Source organism: Pinus tabuliformis, chromosome 6, assembly GCF_031772625.1.
Source record: "Pinus tabuliformis cultivar Carrire ecotype Pingquan chromosome 6, CPIR1, whole genome shotgun sequence".
In the NCBI taxonomy this organism is placed as follows: domain Eukaryota; kingdom Viridiplantae; phylum Streptophyta; class Pinopsida; order Pinales; family Pinaceae; genus Pinus; species Pinus tabuliformis.
The window spans coordinates 1,662,033,479-1,662,057,008 of NC_142292.1; positions in this window are offsets into that span (position 1 = coordinate 1,662,033,479).

The window sequence follows — 23,530 nt, forward strand, 5'->3', positions numbered from 1 at the left end:
GGACATATTGGAGAGAAGGGTCTTCAAATACTTTGTGGTAAAGGTTTGGTAGAAGGTATGTCTAATAGCTCTCTGGATTTTGATTTCTGTGAAAATTGTGTATATGGGAAGAAGAATCGGGTAAGTTTCCCCTCTCGTGGTAAGAGGGCGAAACATATATTAGAGCTTGTGCATAGTGATGTGTTTGGACCTATGTCTGTTCCATCACTGAGTAATTCTATGTACTATGTATCATTTATAGATGAATTCTCAAGGAATACATGGATATATTTCCTTAAGAAGAAATTGGAATTCTTTGATAGGTTTAAATAATTTAAGGCTCTGGCGGAAAACAAGACAAAGAAGAAGATAAAGGTTCTGAGGGCAGATAACAGTGGAGAGTTTTTCAAGAAGGAATTTGAAGATTTCTATAAGAAGTGTAGTATAGCACAGTAGAAGAATACTCCATGCACACTTGAGAAAAATGGAGTTGTAGAAAGAATGAACAAGACGTTGATGGAAAGGGCAAGAAGCATGCTTAGTGGTGCAGGGTTAGGATTGGAATTCTGGGCAGAGGTGGTGGAGATTGCATGTTACCTGGTCAACAGATCACCTTCATCATCGTTGCAGGATAAGACTCCACAAGAGGTATGTACTGGTAAGAAACCTTCTCTTTCACATCTAAGGGTATTTGGATGTGATGCATATGTATATGTTCCAAAGGAGAAAAGAACAAAGATGGATAGTATATCTAAAAATTGCATCTTTATTGGGTATAAGGATGGTTTAAAGGTTATAAAATCTGGAACCCAGTAACAAGGAAGGTAGTGTACATCTGAGATGTGATGTCTAGAGAGGTGAAAGATGTTATTAAATATGAAGTCCTACAAAAGGAACCTCAGAATATAGAGTTTGAGCTAGAGGAAGAATCAGACTTGACAGTAGAAGAGGAATCAGAAGATGAAGAACCACAAACTCCAATTGTGAGAATATGAGTTCGAGAAAGAAGGAAACCAGAAAGGTATAGACCATCTTCTTTCTGTTCAAGTTTTTCTTTATCTATGAGTTATCATGATCCCAGAACTATGAAGGAAGAATTTGATTAAAAGGTGGAAAACTATGGAAAGAGGCCATAGTTGATGAAACGAAATCTTTGCACAAAAATGAGGCTTGGGATCTGGTGGAGTTGCTGACTAGAAGGAAACCCATTGGAAATAATTGGGTGTTCAAGAAAAAGATGAATGTAGAAGGAAAGGTGGAGAAATACAAAGTTTGGTTGGTAGAAAAAGATTATTCCCAGGCGTTGGGAATTGATTTTGGTGATATTTTTTCTCCTGTTGCCAAGGTAGCTTCTATTAGATTACTTTTATCTATTCCTGCTACTTTTGATTTTAAGGTAGAACAAACGGATGTGAAGATAACATTTCTTCATAGGGATATGGAAGAAGATATCTACATGAAGAAACCTGAAGGCTTTGCGGTGAAGGGTAAGAAAGAACTGGTATGCAAGTTAAAAAATTCTTTGTATGGGTTAAAACAGTCACCAAGGATGTGGTATCAGAAATTTGATGCATTTAAATGGGGACTTGGCTTCACCAAAAGGAAAGAAAATCACTGTGTCTATTTTAAATTAATTAGTGACTGGGTTATTTATTTGGTCTTGTATGTGGATGATATGTTGCTGGCTGGAAATGACAAAGAAATTATCTAGGATTTGAAGACCAAATTGTACTCCAAATTCAACATGAAATATCTTGGTTCTCCAAATTATATTTTAGGCATGGAAATTGAACGATATCGGGCAAAGAGGAAGCTCTGGTTAAACCAGAGGAAGTATGTTGAGACAATACTGCAAAGGTTTAATATGCAGGATAGTAAACCAGTGAAGGTTTCTATTCCTGTAGGTGTAAAGTTATCTGTTGAATAGTGCCCCAAGACACAAGAAGAGGAAGAGGACATGTCTCATGTTCCATATGCAAGTGCAGTTAGTATCTTGACGTATGCGATGGTATGTACTAGACCATACATTGCACATGCAATGGGAGTATTGAGAAGGCTTATGTCAAAACCAGGGAAGGAGCATTGGATAACAATGAAGCAAGTATTTAGGTATTTGTGTGGCACTAGTGATTATGGTTTGTGCTACCAAGGAAGACCATGATTGGATAGAGTTTTGGACATCCATGGCTTTGTTGATGTAGACTGGGTTGGAGATCTGGATCAGAGAAGATCTACAATTGGGTATGCGTTTAACCTATTTGGAGGTGCAGTCAGTTGGATGAGTAAGAGACAATCTGTAGTGGCACTCTCAACTACAGAGGCAAGATAAATGGCAACCACTTATGCAAGCAAGGAAGTAGTTTGGTTGCAAATATTGTGTTCAAGTATGGGGTTAGTACAACGAGATATAAGGATAGACTGTGGCAACCAAAGTGAAATTTTCTTGGAAAAGAACTGTGCTTATCATTCGAATACAAAGCACATTGATGTTCAATATCACTTTGTAAGGAATATGGTAGAAGACAAAAAGGTGTTGCTAGTAAAGGTGGACACTTTGAAGAATGCTATGGATGCATTAACAAAGTCTATGAGCATTGAGAAGTTCTCTTGGTATAGAGAAATAATGGGCGTTGCAGGGTTGGATCAATGACTAAGCTCTCCTGTGGTCCCCTGTGGAAAGAAAACAATAAGTGTGAGATTCTAACTGTATATGAGTGATGAGAAATTATGTAGAGGGTTTGGAAGATGATGCTAGGGCTTGGAGGGAGTAGTGTAGTTTTGTGAAAATGGAGAGGATGTGCTCAGTGTGTTTTTTTTCAAGAAATTTATAGTGTGAGACAAAGTGTAGGGGTTGTTCTTGAAAAATATTATTTTTTTCTTATGAAGTGGGATGGATGAATGATGGATAGATAGTGGCTATGAAGTGGATGGAGGGATTTCAGTGCTTTGGTGACTTGGAATTTGCACAAATTTCCTCTTTTAACGGTTGTCCCCACTTCTCAAAATCGTCACCCTTCCTAATTTGGCTTTTCCAGATTGCATGAGTGAGGGAGTTCGCTGCAATTAACTAGTTGAGGGTGGTTGAGACTGTTGATCCATCATTAGCTTTATAGAACCTCACTTGTCATGCATTGACAACAAATTTCTAATTATAATATGCTAAAGAGAAGAGGTCAAGAATATTACATACCTATACCTACCTGATGGTTGTTGGAGAGGCATGCATGTTGCTGCTAGGTTGATGATCAATCCATACTTCCCCAGAGGTGCTAATTTTCTTTACTTGTTTCTGCATAGGTCTTCATAGCTTGTTGATTATTTGACTGATAAGATTGTTGTGTGAAATTTTCTTTCCAGTGTTCAATATTCTGTTGGTGGAGTGCATGGACTGCTTCCTAAGGAGGGTGTGCCCCCTTTTCAATCTTCATAAATTTCTTCTTGTTGTTCAAGGTGGCTAGATATTCTGTTGTGTGAGTCAAAAAAGAATTGATGCTGAGTGTTGTTGTAATTGTGCAGGTTGCTTATAGGAGGAATCCTCTTCTCATATCAGTCATTTAATCCCTCTTCGAGACCTCATTTATGCATGTGGGATTGATGGAAGTCATAGGAGGTGTAAGGATAGGGTTAAAATCATCAAGAGGTGGTGTATGTGGTGGAAAAGTTGATGACAAAGTTTTTTCTTTTATTTTTTCATGTAAGATAGGGCGGAATTTGAAGATGGATTTTAGTTAGATGGAGTGGATGAGTGATGAATGTGGTGTTGGGATACCTATATCAGCATTCCATAAAGAATACATGACCATTTGACTACGTTCTCCAATCGTTTTGCCTCCTATAGCTTCTTCTCTACCATCTTGTAGTACTATAGGATCTTCCTATAGTAATTCAAGACAACCTCTCGTAGCAGACTTGTTTTGTCCATATCTCCAAATGGTAGAGTGGGTTGACTTGAAATTTTCTGAGTATGTTTTCATCATCCTTATGCACCTCCCCATAAAACATATTGGCTAATGGATGCATGAATCTTGAGAAAAATAAAAAATGGTTGTAGGTGATGGAGTTCAATTTCTCGAAAAACATGAACTGAAATTTTCTAAAATTGTGTGGGCATGTTACCATCATCCATATGCATCTCCCCATGAAACAACATTGCAAATGGATGCACGAATATAGAGAAAAATAAAAAATGGCTATAGATGATGGAGGTCAATTTCTAGAAAAGTGTGTGCCAGAATTTGTTGAAATTGCTTGGGCATGTTACTATCATCCATATGAACCTTCCCCTAAAACATCTTGGAAAACGGATGCATGGTTTTCAAGACACGAAAAAAAATAAATTTCTACTCTATCTGTTTTTGTTTCCTGTAGTAACTACAAGATCTTCCTGTAGTATTTTGGGACAACAAGGAAAATGAGTGGTAAAAGTTTGGGAATGATGAGTGGACGGTGGAAATAGATGAGGGTTATGGATTGGCATGGCCTTGGTCCTTTTGGATCATCTGAGAAAAGGAGGAGAAAGTCCAAGTTTGACTTCCTTTGACTCTGCTTTGGATCACATTTTATTTTCGTGTCTAACTTTTTTTTGTTGCTTGAAGAGGTTTGAGAACACCTGCATTCACGAGAGAGAGATACATGGAGCAAAGATTTTTATTTTTTGTTCTTTATTCTTCTAGGCCTACTAGCCAACTCAATGAAGTTTTAAACTAGTAGGTCCACCTAGGTGCCTCAAAGGAGGTTTTCACCTACGATATTTTATTTTTCTCTTTTTTTCTTTTTTTTCCAACCCGTTGATGCCTCATGGAGGTTTTGAATCAATAAGCCAATCTTAGGCACCTCAAAGGAGGTTTTATTTTTCCCTCTTATTTTTCATTTTTTTATTTTTTTTCCTATCCTACTCTACTTCAAAAAACAAAATCATTTTCAAGGGTAGGAATACTTCCAGTGGAGCCACTTGCATAACGGGATGAAAAATGAAATCATGTGTAGGCTCAAACCATATTCTTTGACATGTACCTGAATGTAAGAGACCAAATGTTGACTTTGATGATATCAAGCACAAATGAAGAAGAGATTATTGCTACAACTTAGTGACTGTGTCAAACCATATTTCAATATAGTTTTGATACCCCTAGTCCACTTGCTGATTTAGATCATCTTGGATGTCTTTTTCTTCCATGAAATTAAAATCTTATTTTTTTGTTGATTATTCTCTTTAAAACATAGAGTATGGGATGGTAAACATGAGGGTACTTTCCCAATCTCTCGTTCTTATGTCTTCTCTTCATCAACTGCAACCCATGATTCTTTGGTCTTCTCATTTGAATCTTCTTTTTCTACATGTTGTCCTTCAATGATATCAAGAGAATATATTTTTTGTGATACTCTTCCTGAGCTAAGATGAATACAATTTAGATCAAGAGGATATGTTTGGAAGTGGTGTACCTTAGCATTCTAATTTGGCTAAGCTACTTCATAGTGTGGGTTCGGAAATGGTGGTACAAGTAGTTGAGTGGGAGTGGATATTTGAGATGGATGTGGTTTTGGTTGTGGTTGTGGTGTAGCTAGATGGTAGGGATAACATGGAGTTGAGTATGTAGGATATTCAGGAAAATATTGAGGATATTGTGGATGGCTCCTATAAGTTCCTTGCCAACCTTGTTGCCAAGTTTGGTTTTGGGGTGATATGGCCAAAGTTTCCAAGGAAAAGGTGTGTTACAATTACTTTGAGATGGATGTGCATTAGCTTGAAATTGTGAATTAGGTTCTTGAATCATATCAGGTTGAATAGGTTGTCATGGTCCTCTTAGAGCTACATAACATAGATGTATTGACAATTGACTTGGTCCATTTTCTTCTTGGTAAACTTCTTTCAACCTTGGTAATGAGGGGCAATATTTAACATCATGTGATTCTACATGGACAACACAAATATCAACATCTTCCTTTTTCTCATTTTGTATTCTTAACATTTTTACTTGTTCACTTAGATTGGTAAGAATTTTTGTTTTAAAGATATCAAGCAAATTCCAAGCACTTGACTTATCAATCTTGATGTTGATTGAATTACTCTTGCCTTTCCTCTTGATATGTGTTTGCATGTTTCACAAATTTGTTCAAATGATAATTGGTATACATCACCTCTACTCATGAGATCAAGGAGATCAATCCACTCATCCATAATTGTTCTAAGTAAGAGGATTTTTAGTGTGTCAGATCCTAAATGATGTAGTTTTTCCCTCTTAACTTTATACATGAACATCTCTATTAGATCCTCTTGACTCTCATCTTCTTTTTTATTCATTCTAAATATTTCTTCTTTAAGATCAAGATCTTTATATTTTTCTAGAAATATCTTTTGCATCTCATTCCATGATCTTATTGAATTAGTCCCTAAAATCATGAGCCATTTAAGAGATATATATATCCTTCAATGTTGTCAGAAACAATCTCAATTTTTTAGTCTTTAGTAAGTATTATAAGATCAACAAAGTATTTCAAATTCAAGGAGAAAGGTTTCTGGATCCTATGACCTTAGACCATGAAATTCTGGAAGAAATGATGGAGGGATGCTCTTCATGTGCACACTAACATCAGTACCCTGAATGGGAAATTTGAGAGGATCTTCGTCATTGACATCATCTCCATCCATTTCTTCTACATTATTTGGCATTTATTATTCTTCTACTTGCAAAAGTGGATGGTGATGTGGCTCTTACTGCACCACATGATCAAATGGAGGGGTGGGTTGGTGTTGGATGCTTTTTCGTTATTATGATTGAATGAAAACACTAATGAAATGCACTTTTCTATTTTTGAAATGAAATATGTCTAATGAAAATCTTTTTTGATTTTTCAAAAAGTAAAAAAAAATGAACCAACTAGGGAAGAAAACAATGAATACTTTGACACCTCCCCGACAACAATACCAAAAAGTGATGAGCCTCAGTATTGCAACAAGAACGTTGCAACTCCTAAGGCTACCAAATTTAATTATCAACCTAGGTTTCATACAAACTCAAGAGGTATTGGCACTATATGTGCATCATACAATGTTTCCTTCCTTCATTGTCATGATGTAATGGAGTGCATGTAATGAAATCAAATCCTAAACTAATTGTAGAAAATGTAATGCTCGAAATGGAAACCTTAACCTATTGCAAGAAACAAAATGAAAGGAAAGAAACCTATTCTATCTGAATAAATTAAATATCATGAAATAAATTTCAGCCATTACATTTCAAATATTTTAGATCCATTAGTAGAGTTCATCGGATGTGGCAATGATCATTGTATTATTCATTTCATAAATATGTCCATTAGCCCAAATTGTTGAAATGTTTTGCATGGGTAAAGAAGCAAGTCATAAGTGGTCTTTAGTATTCCCTAATCATTGATTTAGATCCTAGGGGACTTTATCCAACCCTAAGAGACAATAACCAAGCTTCTTGAGTGAATCCAGGAATGTATATACATGTTGGAAGGTTGTTACGGGAGATCATGTAGTTATTACAGGAAACTGTAGATTTACTACAGGAAACTATAATTCACCAAATGACTAAGAAAATAAAATCAAATTTGGATATCAAAAATAAAAATTATTGACTATTATGTCTTAGTTCTCCATTCCAAGTGGAATCACTCAAAAATACCTCTCTTAACCCATGCTAAAAAATAATAGAAAATTAATTGTCCAAAATCTAGAAATTCGAGAACTAGTGAGCTAGTAAATCTATCAAATTCCTAACCTAATAAAGTGCAAATGCAATGGGTTAATCTTTTTTATTAACTAGAATTTTTTATTGATCTGATTCAATTGGAATCAACTATATTGAAGCTCATTAGCATGCTCTAAAAAATAGCAGAAATGTACTATTATTTGCCACAAGGGACTTCCATAAATCTAGATTTGCGAATAAGAAAACTAATCCAAGTAGCTCAATGACTACTATGATCTTAAAAAGTTGTTCCAATGATGAAATTATGCTTTTTATCTTAAAAAATAACTTAATTCAACCATTTAACCCAATCCTACAACAATAAATCATTAATACTAAATGCAGAAATAGAAAAAAGACAAGAACAAGAGGTGCATGTGAATAAAGAGTGAAAAGATGAAAAGTAGATGACACAAAAGGGATCTGAGGCTCAGGGGATGACCAAGCCCGAGTAAAATCAGAGTCCTAAGGAGGATACCAAGACTTAGAAGCTGAACATGGCACCAAACTTCATTATTTCCATCAATACAATTACATCCCTGCAAGAAATGACAATGGAGATGCAAAAATATGAGTTCTCTCCACAAGAAGAGTACAAACATCAACTCTTAGAGGAAAATTCATCTTGGTACTTATAAAAAATGATTAAGAAGCATTCCCCATGAAATGAGGAAGCTTTCCCCACCAAAATCCCTCAAATAGTGTATCTAGTTCCCAATACTAGGAATCTACATTAAATGGCAGGGAACACATTCCTAGATTTTCTCAATCATTGGAGCTCAAGAATTTGTGCAATAATTTCATAATATATTTATTTAATATTGATCCCCTTGTAGTAAGGATAAAGTCCCTAAATTATCTCCTCCTCCAAATCTCCATAATTTGCCTAGTATTCTCACAATATTCCACAAAAATAAATAATATTAGGCACAAATATGCAATTATCCATAAACATTCCTAATGAACATAGTAAAGATAAAAATTAATTATCTAATGCAAAAAAAGAGGTTTAATGTGTTAAAGAATGGTCAAATGGGCCTTAATTTATGTCTAGTTTAGAGGTCGATCACTCTGATCAATAGAGAAATAAAGAAAAAAATAATAGAAAAGGGAGAAAATGAAAAGAACCTCAAGTGAAAATTGCCTTCAAGGAACTTTTGGGAGGCCCATTTACTAATAACCTCTCTAAGAAAACTTGTGATCCTAATAATAAAAAGAAGAAAACACAAAAATAAAGATCCCTAGGTGAAAACATCCTCTGAGGCTCCTAGGGAATGACCTACTTGCTAAAAACCTCCCTAAGGAAGCTAATGGGCCTCAAAAAAAAAAAAAAAGTGAAAATTGTTTTCCTTACTCTAAAGAATGTGAAAGTGCCACAAAAATGAAATCAATAAGGAAGAATAAGAAGGATAGCGTGCATGAGCTCCAAGAACCAATGAGTTCATTATTAGAATAATAAGGAAGCCTCCCTACATCATTTTCATCCATTACCCAACACCCAAAAAATCATTTCATCTCCTTTTTTTTCTTTTTGAATGGTTTCTTGAATTTCTATAGGAAAATCATGTACTACTACAATGTGTCACGAGATTGATAGAAATACATAGATCAAAGCTTTTATCTACCTGTAAGCAAGGGAAAGGAATCAAAGGATTCATAAAAATCATCCAATCCATTAGCATGTATCACCCTACATTTTCGCCTTCATTTTCCATCATTTTCTATCCACAACAACTCAACATCCTTATTTTTGTCCCTCTCAGTCACCAACCATAACATCTCCAACACTACCACTAGTATCTCCTTGAATTACTAGAACTCTATGATGCCTCTAAAAATAAAATGATGAACCCAAGGAATCTCTATGACTGCTACAAGAGACTACACAGTCTTGTAATAGCCTTCAGAGGCCCTATAGGCCGAAGGCTCCAACACTCTTGAAGAAGGTCACTACCTGTCAGAAAGGCCCACATCTCCAGAAGTATCCCAAGAAAATAAAATCAACCTGAGTAGCTATAAGATATCATATAGACTATCAAAAGGTCTTTTATCCACTAGCAATAACAATGGAAGCATAAAATTCTCTAGTAGTAGCATCAAAATCCATGAACAACAACAACATAAGCATCAAAGTATCTAGCGGTAGCACTAAAATACACCAACAACAAGAATAAAATCATTGTTTCGAGGCTTATTCAATTAGTACTTTGCGTGTAGTTTTCTTCCCGGATTTCTCACATCCATAATTTTTTGAATCGATGTCTCGAGCCATCCACTGTGGCTCATCATCAAGATAGATCAGTAAGTGTGTAAGACAGATCTCATTGGAATGGATAAATAGACTTAAGAGATGTAATGGGAATGGAAGCCAACCCTGCCATAATTGTTTTATAATATTTGGATTTAATTTAATTATATAATAAGAATAAAATGATTTAAATTGAAATATTTAATTATATAATAAGAATGAAAATGATTTTTAATTATTTTCAATTTATTGAGAATAAAAATAAATCTAAAGGTATTTTATATTTGTTTTTATTTATTTTTATTTATAATTATATTTGCTTTTATAGAGTACCATCACGATAGTTAGAGCCATTAGAGCCTCAAAAGTAAATTGAGTCACAAATAAAGCCAACTAAAAGGAGGATAAAAGTGGTAGAAGAAAGAACTTCCACTCAAGGGTAAGGAAATACCAGGGAGGAGGTTGACACTACTTTAGTAGCCCTAATCACTCCAATAAAACCCAAGGAAATTAAACCAAGAGAATGTCCTATCTATTTTAGAAGAAGAAAGAGTAATAAAATTTGGTTTGCTGGAAAACCTAAGACTCCATATCCCACTCCAATAACCATTGAAAATATCCTAGCCCTAGGAAAGAAAATACTCAAAAAGAAAAAGGGTGGAAATAAATGAAATCTCTGAAGGGAGGGAAGTTGCAATTACAACAGTGAGAACCAAGCACTCAACTATTGCAATATAGTAGAAAATAGATAAGCTACAAGAATAGTTTGCAAAAATATAGGATCAAACAACTAAGCCACAAGAAAATACAACAAAGCCATAAGAAGATCGAAAAGGATACTCTTCCTACCACTCTTGGATTGACATAGGGAAATTATAGCCAATTCACTTCACACAAGTATTATTCTTTGAGATTGAGGAAGAAAATGTTATAACCCACAGATGGAAGAAGATTGGAAAGTCTAAGGGAGTCATTGATGTTAGAATAATGGAAGAAAAAATGAAAAATATGAGAAATGAGATGACCGTTCGTTGATTTTATGAAGCCAACAAAATATACCACCCGGAAAAGGAAAATAAGAAACTAAGGTCCTAGTTGCAACAAACACAATTGTTGCTATAGGAAAAAGAAATCCAATTTTCCACCTTAGAAACAAATTTGGGCACCATAGCCTATATTTCTTTAGAATATTTGAAATGTATGCACCCCTCAAAGACCTATTCCCTATCTTTAAAATATCAATGGTGCCAATTCCAAATTAGAATGCTGGAAAAGAAGGGTTCTCACTCTCTGCAAAATGTTAGAGAATTTATTAACTTTTTCCTTTATAGCAACATAGAGGAAAAGGACAAGATAGAATAGTTTTACATTCACAACTTAGTGTTTCCTAATATCAACATATGGGTCAAAAATTCCTATTTAGGTGATGCATAACTAATGGCATCAACATCATGGATAAGCCATGAAGAAATAAGGGTAGAAGAAGTAAAGATATCATTATACATGGAGTTGAAAAAACCTCTCTTGACCAAGCTAGAATAACCATTCCCACATGTATTCACTAGCAACCAAGAACTTCTATAAAAAGATCCTCAAGGGGTTGTAGTTTATAAGAAAAGCTAGGAGGAATCCATCCTGTAGTTTGAGGATACAATGAGAATATTGAGAGAATAAAGTTCGCATGCCTTCTAAAGTATATGGTAGACATTTCCCTATAGCATGAAAATTAGGGAATATCACTCGAAAAATTATAGGGTACACTAGTAGGAAATCCCTTTTATAAGAGAATCATCCAAAAGCTTGGAATCCAATAGATAGGGCTTGGATTTGAACCTTATTTCTAATGGGACTTATGGAATATAAAATAAAACAGGAAGATTCAAAGGAATGGAAGGAAATTGAGGAAAGCGTATAATTTTATCGAGGAGGGATAACCCCATTCAGCACTACATGGGACATTTAGGAAGGTCATCAAAGAGATAAATGAAGAAAATAAGAAGAAATTAGAAGATGAAAAGGTTGCTTAGAGGATGAGAAAAAATTTTAGTAGGAGAGTATGATGGGCCTCCTGTTAAGTGTGACATTAGGTCCATCTCAACTTTCCTATGAACTTTAAACCTCTCCTTCTACACTTAAAAACATATTTCTTATATTTAATAAGTTCTTAGGAAGGTTATAGATGTTTACCATACTTTGTGTGCATAATATGTTTATGGTGCAGATATTGAGCATATTTGGTACATATCATGAGGGAATCAAATCAAATGAAACTATGGAACTTGTCTCCTCTTACAACATGACCCAATTTGGTCGGCTTAAGCAAACATTACTCCTTCATGTAGTTGTGAGGTCACTTAGTGAGAAAGATCCTATTTTCTAGGTATTTTTGAGGTAAAGTAACCCTGTCTTCAAGGAGGCTTCCCCTTAGCTATTTTGTATAAACAAAGGGCTTAATTATCCCACCATGAGTCAAATTTTTGAGGTAGAAAGTAAACTATAATCAAGTAGAGGCATTAGCCTAAGAAGTCCATTTCTCCAACTTTCCATGTATAAGCACATTTTCTAATCAATGTAAGGAATTTGTCGTTCCTAATATCTCTTCAGGTATTTGAGTCTCCTTGGATTAGGGACCACCCCATGTGCTCAAAATCCCTTTTTGTACTCATATTTTTCATGCATCAGTTTAGATAGTCACTTATATAATTTCATTTTTGAACATTGTTTCTTACATGGTTAATGAACTAGTTTGTTTACAAGTACTTTTTTTTCTACATCATGTTTTAGTAGATATTATAATTTTTTGTTATATGTACTTGACATTCCTTTCCATGCATTATCTTACTTTCATTACTATTCTTGATTTATTGTTCATGCATTTTTGTATACTATCAATTGCACAATTTCTTGTTTTGCGGAGCTACAAGAAACCTTAGAACTTCTCCTTTACTGAATATATTTTCCATCATAGGCATAAGGACATGGATAAGAGTTATTAACCATCCTTTATCCTTCCCTTGGCTCCTTATTCCTTCAAACCACATCCGAAGTTCATTTTTCTACTCATTGGATTATCTACTATGGTAAAACAAGGGCTCTTATAGAAACCCACACTTCGCATCAAAAGCTCATCTAGATTTTTATCCAAAGAATGGCTAGCCTTCCTACACATGTTACAACATCCTAAGACCATGAGGATGATATTTGGAAACCAATAGACATCATATATCCTTTGACGTAGTTGTTGTAGGAAAATTTCACTTTTCTCTAGGGTTTGATATTTTTATGATTTGTCATAGATGCAATTTTGTTCTAATGTACAATATAATAAACCTAATTTTATTTCAATATGATTGAATTGATTTGGTTCCTTTTCTACAAATAGTATATGTTTTCTTACTATTCTTCATTTCCTACAATTTTGAATATTTCCTATAGCATAGACAATATAATGATATCTATGTAAATTTCTCCTCAATTCTTTCACTTGCCTAAGATCAATACATGAAGAAGATACTACATGTTGCACATATACTGCCAACCCCTCTTAAGTTTGCATGAACTTTAGGCTGATAATTAAAGTCGATACCCTTGGGAGTTGCAACATTCTTGCTATAATACTAAGGTTCACTGGTACCTACAATAGAAAACCAATAGAACATATGTGTTATTACTATTACCATATATAGACATTAACCTCTCCATAAGATATATCAACTCACAGAGAGAAGCATTCATTTTAATAAAACTAGCCTAAATCAATCATAACTCTGAATACACCAAGCAGCAAGAGGGATCAAATTTCTTTTCATTCTAAAAGAGGTTTGAATCTCAAGAGATTTGATAGCCCTTGGCGCTTAGTATATTCAGAATTGAGACAGATCTAGGATGGTATTATATATTATATAATATTTTATCTTTAAATGTTATAATACTATGTTGAATATTACAACGCTTTGTTTAATATAATCTTATTGTATTATTATTATATAAAAAATAATATATAATAAAATATTATATTATATTAAATGTAATATTATACTAAAATTATCTTATATATTAATATATATTATAATATTAATATTCATGCATTTATAAGTTACTTATGTATTATATTATATTAAACATAATATTTTTTAAGTTGGTTTGAACCACAATGGATTTGAAAAGTGAATCTCATGGTTTGCATTATATTTCATAATGCGGTGATGGCCAATTGAGTTTCTTCACCCCCGCTGCCACCACCCCCCCCCCCCCCCCCCCCCCCACCCCCACAACACACACACACACACACACACACACACACACACACGCACACACACATATATATTGTAAGTCAATGTGTTCTATTAATTCAAAAAGTTGTTACATCACAAGGAACTTAAGTTTAAGAGAAGATCAACCACATTCGCACCAAAAGTTTTGGCCAGATTGTATAGACAAAAATGAATTGAAAATAGAAAGAAAAACATACATCCCATATACAAATTTCCCAAGATAGCCAAAACCTCCCATGTATCAAAATGCATCCTGCCTTCATTCTTAATTAGTTAAATTACCTAGAGCCGGGTCACCTATATCTTTTTCACATGGAAATTGAAAATATTCATGGACATGGGCCTCTGTATGAGCTAGCTAACCTTCCAAGTTGTCCAACTACCATTGCATCTACTTTTGTCCTCGATGAATAGAGAGAAACTTGTCCATCATGTGCCATTGGTTGTGGTAGATACCATTAAGAAAGAAAATGACCTCATTGTGATTGTCATGCCTGTCATGGGCCAAATGCTCCAATTTTTCTGAAACCTAACAAATATTTTCCTCTAATGAATTAAAAGGCGGGGGGTGATCCACATTCCTAGGCGAGTTGACTAGTTGTGGGTTGACCCCCTCCTAATCATCATGATGTTTGACCATGTGCACTACCCCTTGACATTGAGGTACCCTACCTCTCCAGTCCCTACCATGCTGACAATGTATGGTGCTCTCACTAGTCTCCACACATAGACCACCAGAACCCCTATGCCATTGTCCACTAGATCCCCCACTACCAATATTACAGTCCTAAGTCACCACACCAATCGATCATCTCCCATAACCTCCAAATTCCCTCTTAGGTACTATAGATCCCAAATTCCTCTTGACACAAAGGCTACCTCTCAATGTCCACTTGACCACACAAGACTAGATACCTCTCTTAGCATGAGAAACCCACCTACACTAGCAGCTTGAGCTTGCACTATTATAGAACCCCTCATCCAACACTTAATACCCTACCTTCTCCACTAAGACTGAGACACAAGGAGCCACCACATAAATTGCACAATTACTCTAAGGATCATGAAACAAAGTTGCAAAACCACCAACCACATTAATGGTCCCTACTATACCCTTGGATTATCCAAACTCCTCCATAGAACACCAACCATGCAAAGGCCAAACATACGCTAAAAATGCATAAGAATATTGATGGGTCCCATCAATAGGTATATTTTGAGGCCCATTTTGCTATCCTCCATCCCTTAAAACTCTCTTTTTCTCACATTAATTTTCATTTTTTAACCATAATATGCTTAGTAGGAATACTAAAGGGTGCTTGTAGTATTTCATTGCCTAATGTGATTAATATGTAGGGAAAAGAAGTGTTTTTGGATATATTTACTATTTAGGGGTTGATTGGAGACATATAGAGAGAATATAGGGGAGGGCTTGTCCACTGCATTAACTCACCAACTCGGCTTGAGATCAAATATTCCTCACAAAAATATCGAATTCACTAGTAGCCGAGGAACTCAAGTGCACGTGAAGATCCAAGAGAACCAAATCCACCAATCTCAATATTTTGGAGGGAATCAATCCTCTTTTCAAGGGAGCTACCCTCAACTACTTTTTATATAAATAAATAAGCCTAAATGCTCATTAGGATTTGAATTTTTGTGGAAGATAGGAGTAGATACTGAGAGCCTAATACTTGAGACTATCATTTTCATATTTCATATGATGTATGTGACTCTTAGTTTATGTCAATGAGAAGTTCATTGTTGGACTAAGTCTGAGTTAGTTTTGGAGGGCTAAAACCCTTGGGTTTGGGCCCAAGCAAGAGGATTTAGTCCCTCTCTTCTATTACTTCCTTGTTCTTATTCAGGTCATTACAATTATTTTCTTGTTTAAGTAGGAATTACATCAAAAAATTTATAGTTGTAGGTTTTCCTATCACTTCTCTTGTGGGAAGCGTGGTTGGAAGATCTACAATAAGAACCCAAAAACATGTGTTTATGATTTCTTGGAAATTGTTAATTGTTGGATTGTAATAATTTTTCATGATTTATTAATGCAACTTAAAAGTTAGTAGCATTGATTTTGGCATTAGAGTTGTGTTGTAGGGTAGAGTATATTTTAATAAAATTCAACTCATCCTTTCCATTGAAATTTATTTTTCTGCAATATTGATCATTTGATGCATGTGCTTGATTAGTCACAAGGATTTTTGTTGACTTGAATGGGTGGGAACACTCTTCCACATCCACCTAGAGCATTCCATCCCTCTCTTGGACACTTCACATTGCTTCCAAACTCTTCCACCTAGTTCACTCTTCCATGGAAAATGAAGGACACTGTGGGCATAAAATTTGGTGCAAGATAGGATTTGAGGGGTAGTAAGCTTGGATAATGGGAACCCATGCCCTTCATTCACATTCATTCACCTTCATCCATCTTCCTTCACATTCAATATGCCATTATTTTCCTAAAAAATCTCTTGGAACCCCTCCTCCAGCAAAATGCGGCCTGTTGTCACAGTCTTGTAGCTTTACTTACTTCAACCTATTTTCTCCAGACTTTGACCCTTGCACTTTGAAGTTGAATAATTCTCCCCAAGATTTAATTTGATGATTAAGGAAGACTCTAATACCAATCCAACACCATCGTTTCCTCACTACAAACATAAGACAATAAGTAGAATTAGACTTAGCATGTTTTCTATATAGTTGTGTTGAAGATTGAATTCCTCAGCTTTAAGAAAGTTGTAAATAGATAAATTATTCATACAAGTATGCTATTGATTTGATTAAGTGTGTAAATAGAGTATCATGGTTTACTTCTGCAACTAGACTAGCATCTTCCTTTCATGTAATTTCAATTAGCATTTACATTTGATGAATGACATTTTCATTTCTGTAGTTAGATTCATGTTCACCTCCTTGAAATTGTGATATGATTTCATAAGATATTATATTTGTAATTAGTTGGAGTGGTCTTTAAATACCTTGAGCTGATCTAATGACTGAGGGTGACATGAGTAGAACCTAACCTGATGTTCATATGGCACTGTCACCTCTAAGTTTGTATGAACCCGGAGTTGATAATTTAAGTTGAGAAGCCTTGGTACTTGCGACATCCTTGTTGCAATACTAGGTATCATCACTTTTTGCGCCATTTCCTGAGCATTTTTCAAGTAGGTTTTGTTTCTACTTAGGATTTACTTTTTTTTTTCATTAGTCTTAATGATTTGAAAGCTTCACTAAAAAAAGAAGAAAAAAAACAAAGCTAGTTCTTTCATGCCTCGTTGGAGTAGGGATAGTCAAGGGAAATTATTACCAAAAGAACCCACCGCTTCAATTAATCAGCCTTCATTATTTTTTGGTGACTGTGAACTTCCCTCTTTGACACTAGGGGAGTTAGAAGACCCTCTAGGAAAGCAACCTGAATTTTTTGAGGAACCCGTAGGGGAAGAAGAACCTATCTCACCTACCCAAACCATGGATGAAAACAGACAAAATGAGATTTTCCCTATTACAGAAACCAAAGGAGAGGCAAAAAATGAAGAATATAAGCCATGCTACCCTTCCACATTTCCATGGCCTAACCTCTGAGGATCATGATACCTTCATGTTTGAATGTGTTGTTGTTTTTAGGACCTATGACTATGCCTTGGATGAAAAAAGATGAAGTTGTTTCCATCTACCCTCAAGGATGTAGCCTTGAGTTGGTTTATGAGTTTACCTGGAAGCAACATCACTAACTAGGCCCAAATGCAACAAGCCTTCAATGACAACTATAGCGATTACCATAGGTCCATCGAAACAAAGGAGGAGATCCTTAGGATGACCCAAGACTAGATGAATCCTTATAGGACTATGAGTAAAACTTCCAACTCAATTATACGAGGGCTAACTATAACCTTGATATTGAATCACTCAAGAAAGCTATTCTCTGATAGACCAGGGGGGATGTAATGGAAACCCTCAACATGCTGTCTAGAGAAGACATCTCCCAATTTCCTTATGATGGCATCAAAACAATATTTAGGAATCACTCTAGGGCTGCTAAGAAAAAGGGTAGGTCTAGCAAAGGCTTAGTTAGTTCATGTCCCTCTACATCAGCCCTCAAACATGAGATAGGAATTATGTGGGAGGATTTCAAGAGTGAAATGTTGCATACCTTTTCCCTAGATATGGATACTATGCAACTTAAAAGGAAGCAAGAGGAAGCATAAATGGCACTAACTATCTTCTGCCCTAGATGCACTATGAGACATCCTTTAGAATGAGTTCCCAATGAATCTCATAGAAGTTTACTATGTCTTCGAAGAAAACCATGCAACAAATAAATTTCCCTCTTTGCCAAGCTTGAAGGCTATAGACCAAGTGGAAAAAGGTGGTTTCGAGAAACATTGCTTCATTAACCAAAGGAGGCCTCAAGGCCCTTGACCATATCAGCAGGGAATGTAAGGTGCACACTATCCTCATTACAATTCAAATCATAACGCACCTTTCTGGCCTTGGTACCCTTCCACTCATCTGTCATGGCCCACAGCTCATCCTTGGCCTTATGCTCCTCAATATCCTCCTCAATCTATTAACCTTCCTTTTCATCCATATCCACCTCAATCTTTCAAATGGGGAACATATCACCAAGGTGGAGGCCTTAAACAACCCAACTTCCTACTCTACTACCCCCACCTCAAACTCAACCATAGATTCCTCACCATACTCCACCTAAGCAACCTCAAATGCATGCTCAACCAAATCTGAACCCAAACAATAAGCAAGCACAACAAGTTTATAGTGGGGAGACATATGATCCTTCTTATGCTGTGGAAATCCAAGAAATTAACCTTTGTTATGGGAAGGTTATCCCAGATAATCACCCACCTTATCCACCTGGAGAGCTTGAAGAGGAGAAGAAAGAGAGTGCCCCTTAAGCCAATGCACCTCCTTACCCTGAAAGGTTGGTACACCCTAAACAACACACCCCAAAAGAGGCTAAAATTATGGGAGAATTGAATAACTTTCGTTTTAAAATACCCCTTCCCTAGGCCATCAAAGACGTACCCATTTACAACAAGCTTATCAATTAAGAGTGTTTCAGAACACCTAGGAGAAGAAGAAGAGATACCCCCATTATCAATGTTGTTGGACAACTGTCTAACCTAATGCTTGGGAGGGTCATCTCCCCAAAGTACTTGGATCAGGGTAGCCTAGTAGTGGATGTGCACAATGATGGAATTATGGTCCTTAATACCTTGATTGACCTTGGGGTTGTAATCAATGTGATGACCAGGGAAACCATGATCAAGCTCAACCTCCAAGGGGCCTTGAGGAATACCACTATAGTATTGCAACTTGCATATATATCCATAGTAGCTCTTGAGGGATTTATTGAGGATGTTATGGTATCCATTGACTCCTAAAAATACTCCATTGTTTCCTTGTCCTCCAGCCCAAAACCAAGTTTAATGCCTATCCTTGCATCCTATGAATACCTTGGTTGGCCACTGTTGATGCCTACATTAGTTGTAGGGTTGGGAACATGACCATTAAGAATGTGCATCTATAAAAACAAATTATGTTGTACCCTCCTACTCAACCTTCTATTGAGCATGACTTAATATTGTGGTTAGAGGATGAGGAAGAGGAATAATTTTATTAGACATCTCCCTACATAATATGCACACTCGACAATATTATAGGGAGAGGGAACCTTGATGAAGATGACATGATTGACCACATGTTATAGAATCAACCTCCCACTTCCATGCTAGTTGATGAACTAATAAGGGAACCTAAAAGTAGTCCTTGGAATGATTTGTGATCTGCTGAATTTGGCCCAGAATATGCCAAGGTCATGGAAATTATCTCATCATGAATTCTAAATATCAACCCCTCTCTCTCAACCAAGTAGGAAGCACGATTATGTAGTGTTTTGAGGCAACACTTAGACTCTTTTTCTTGGGATTATAAGGAGATGGTGGGTCTGCATCCATCAATATGCACTCATCATATATACATCAAAGAGGGATGAAAGCCTATGTGCCAACCCTGGAGAAGGATGAACCCATCTCTAAAGGACATTGTGAAAGAGGAATTACAAAAGCTACTAGATGCGCAATTCATAAACCCCATTTCAGATAGTGAGTGGGTGTCCCATTTTGTTTTAGTCCCCAAGAAAAATTGGAAGTGGAGAATCTGTGTTGACTACCGAGAACTTAACAAGGCTTCAAAGAAGGACCATTTCACTTTTCCCTTCATTGACTAAGTCCTAGATGGCCTTGTAGGGAATAAAATATTCTCCTTCCTAGATTGATTTAGTGGGTAGAACTAAACACAGATCAACCCTGAAGACCAAGATAAAACCAAGTTCACATGTCCTTGGGTACCTTTGCCTATAGGGTCCTTTCATTCGGTTTGTGCAATTCCCTTGATACCTTTGAGAGGGAAGTTTTAAATATCTTTGTTGAAATTGTTCATGAAACTGTTGAGATATACATGGATGAATTCACTCCCTATGGATGTGACTTCCAGAAATCTCTTTCTAATATGTGCAAAATATTAAAGAAATGTATTGAAATAAATCTTTCATTGAGTCTTGAGAAATGTAATTTTTTGATGAATGCAGGGACTATCCTTGGCCATTCCATATCCAAGGAAGGGATACAGGTTGACCCCAATAAAATTTTCATCATTTGAAGGGTCCTTATTCCTCAAAAGTAAAGAGATGTCAAGAGCTTCCTTGGATTGGTTGGGTATTATAGAAGGTTCATTAAAGACTTTAGTAAATTGGCTTCACCTTTGTTTGGACTATTGGATAATGATTCAGACTTTTGTTGGATAGACAGCTATCAAGAAGTCTTCAAAGTGCTAAAAGAAAAGTTGACCATTGTACCCATCCTTAGAGGTCCCAACTGGGAATTACCTTTCAATATACACATGGATGCATTAGATAAATATGTAGTGGCTCCCTTAGGACAAGTGGAAAGAAAATTTTCTTATGATATCTATTTCATAAGTAAGAACCTTTCTAATGTTGAGTTAAATTATACAGTCACTATTATTAAAAAACTAGGAAAAGAGAATGTGGTTGCATATTTCTTGTCAAGACTAACCTTCCCTGTAGAAAATGAAGAAATGGTATATGACCAACTCCCATATGAACACCTATTTTCCATCTCAGTGCTCTCTCCTTGGTTTGATGATATAGCCAACTACTTGGTTTCTAGAAGGTTCCCTCCTAATATATCCAGAAAAGAAATATTGTTAGGAAAAGTACCCCACACACTTGGATTCAGGGATATATTTTCAAAATGGGGCCTAATCATATCTTGAGGGGATGTGTGAGGGAAGATAAGGTCTTTGAAATCCTCTCAGCATGTCATGATGGACCTTATGGAGGCCATTTTTCTGATAAGATAAAAACCTTCAGTGTTCTATAAGAAGGTTACGATTCACACACTCTACATCAAGATGAAAAAATATACACCACCAGGTGTGATTAGTGTGAAAGGATGGGTAAACCTACACCTAAGGATGAAATTCCCCTACAACCTTAGGTGACTCTAGAGCCATTTAAGAAATGGGATATGGAATTCATTGGGGCCATTGATCTTCCATCAGGACATAAGAAATATATCATTGTGTGCACTAATTACTTGACTGAATGGGATGAAACAAAGGCATGAAAGGAAATGACTAAGTAGAAGGTGGCTAAGTTTCTGAGGGAGAATATATTCTACAAGTTTTCTTTTCCAAGGGATTTATTCAATGATCAAGGAACACAATTCAAATCAAAACTGATCGAAGATCTCATGAAGCAACACCTCATAAAGCACATGACATCCACTACCTATCACCCTCAAGAAAATGGGCGAGTGGAGGTCACAAATGAAGCATTGGAGAACATTATGACAAATATTTTGAGCAACAGTAGAAAGGATTGGGAAGACATAATGGTAGAAGTTACTTGGGCCTACAACACCACTTGAAATACCACCACTAGAAATACTTCATTCAAGCTAGTCTATGGTAAGAAGGCCATGTTGTCCATTGAATTTGAATATAATAACTTAAGTATGGTAGCTCAGTTAAACTTGGACCTCATTGCAACACAACAAGAGAGGCTACTCCAAATCAATGATTTAGATCAATTCAAGTTGCAATCTCTCCTGCACACTAAGGAAATCCAACTACAGAGAAGTATTTGGCTTGACAAAGACATTATGGAGAGAAATTTTCAGTAGAATGATTGGTGCCTCTTGTATGACTCCAGATTCAAGTATTTCATGGGAAATTTAATGACAATATGGTTGGGTCCTTATCTGGTGGAACTATGTTATGAGAATGGGTTTGTCCAAATCAAAACAATTGATGAGGAAGGAATTCCCTTTCTTGTTAATGGTTCCCGGTTGAAGTTGTACAAAAAGCCTTTGTCCAAAGAAAATTTTATTAGTTCAATTAGCAAGGAATTGAATGTGATTGGGAGGCTCACAACCCTTAGTCCACCATGCTTCCAAAAAAAAAAAGGTCCTATATGAAAACCACATTGAGGAATTTAAGGCCAACCCTTGGGTTGAAAAACTCTGCGAGGCAACCCAAGAGCCAAAAAAAATAAAAATAAAATATCCTAGGTGAAAAAATCCTCTGAGGTGCTTGGGGTAAGCATGCAGGCTAAAAACCTCTCTATAGGCAGTCTACATGTCTAAAAAAAACAAAAAAAGGGGAAAAAATAAAAAAGTAAAAAATAAGACACAAGGTTGAGTCCTTACCTCAATTCTTTTAACATTTCTTTTTACAGGACTCTAGACAGTCAAAGGGATAGTGGTATAGGACAGAGTGCACAATCCATTTCTCCAATTTTCCCAACCTTCCACTACATTCACATACTCATTCATCCACCTCACTACCTCTCTCCATTATCTAGAAAGAAACAAAACCATTGTTTTCCTCCTTCTTGCATTTCTACAAGAGAAACCTGAATTGCTACAAGAGCAACCTGAAATTCTATAGGAGGGAGATCCACTTGGAAAAAGTGGCCAAACTTTCATGTTTTCCTTGGTAAATGTTGCAATAGGCCCACCAAAATTCATCCATCACTCATCCACCCCATTCAACCAAATTCCTCCTCAAAATTCCACTTCTCATACGAAAAGAAACAACAAAAGGGCTCTGCCTTAACCGTTTTCACCACCTTCACCATGCTCTAATGATTCTAATATTGTCCCTAGACCCACTATGATTTTTCCTAATCTCTAAATGCAATATGAGGTCTTGAGGGGGGACTGAGTGGCTTCTATAGGAAGGATATCATTCTTGTAGCG